The sequence below is a fragment of the Myotis brandtii genome, unplaced genomic scaffold (genome assembly GCF_000412655.1).
Source record: "Myotis brandtii unplaced genomic scaffold, ASM41265v1 scaffold466, whole genome shotgun sequence".
NCBI lineage: Eukaryota > Metazoa > Chordata > Mammalia > Chiroptera > Vespertilionidae > Myotis > Myotis brandtii.
The window spans coordinates 1,568,903-1,569,890 of record NW_005367809.1 but is presented as its reverse complement, the minus strand read 5'-3'; positions in this window follow the sequence as shown (position 1 = coordinate 1,569,890).

Below are 988 nucleotides of genomic sequence, written 5' to 3'. Positions count from 1 at the left end.
GATATAGATATAATAGTAGATATAGATGATATAGATATAGATAGATATACACTGAGTGGCCAGATTATTATGACCACCCCATCAGTACTTCATTGGACCTTTTGCCGCCTTCAATACTGTGGCGATTATTCTTGGCATTGACTCCACAAGATGTTGAAAGGTGATGCGAGGAATCTGACACCATGCCTGATGAATAGCACTGTCCAGTTCTGTGAGATTTGATGGTTGTGGAACCAACTGCCTGATGGCTCTTTTAACTTCGTCCCACAAATGCTCAATTAGATTGAGATCTGGTGAAAGGAGAAAGTTGTTATGTTAGCCTTCTCCTATTCTCCAAAATTTGTATCACATTTACTGCATCAGGGGGATAGAAAGGAAGAAAAAAGAAGAAAGGAAAGACAAGGGGAATTACTTATCAGTATGTTCAAGTATGTGGTATTAGTGTACTCTTCCTCATACAGAATTTACTGATGTATTGGATGGCATCAGATGATGTTATGAGGGAGAAAAAAATCAAAGAAGAATTCACCTTTCAGATTTAAATATTGACTGGGATGTGAAGTACAGTATAGAGCAGGGGTCCTCAAACTTTTTAAACAGGGGGCCAGTTCACTGTCCCTCAGACCATTGGAGGGCCGGACTATAGTTTTCAAAAAAAAACTATGAACAAATTGCTATGCACACTGCACATATCTTATTTTGAAGTAAAAAAACAAAATGGGAACAAATACAATATTTGTATTTGCATGTGGCCCGCGGGCCATAGTTTGAGGACCACTGGTATAGAGAATATAGTCAATAATATAACAATTATGTGTGATGTCAGATGGGTATGAGACTTATTGGGGTGATTGCTTTATCTACATTAATAAAAGAGAAACATGGTAATTAGCGTATGACCGCTACCCTTCCCATTGGCTAATCAGCATATCCTTATGCAAATTAACTGTCAGCCAAGATGGCGGCCAGCAGCCAGGCAGCTGGAAGC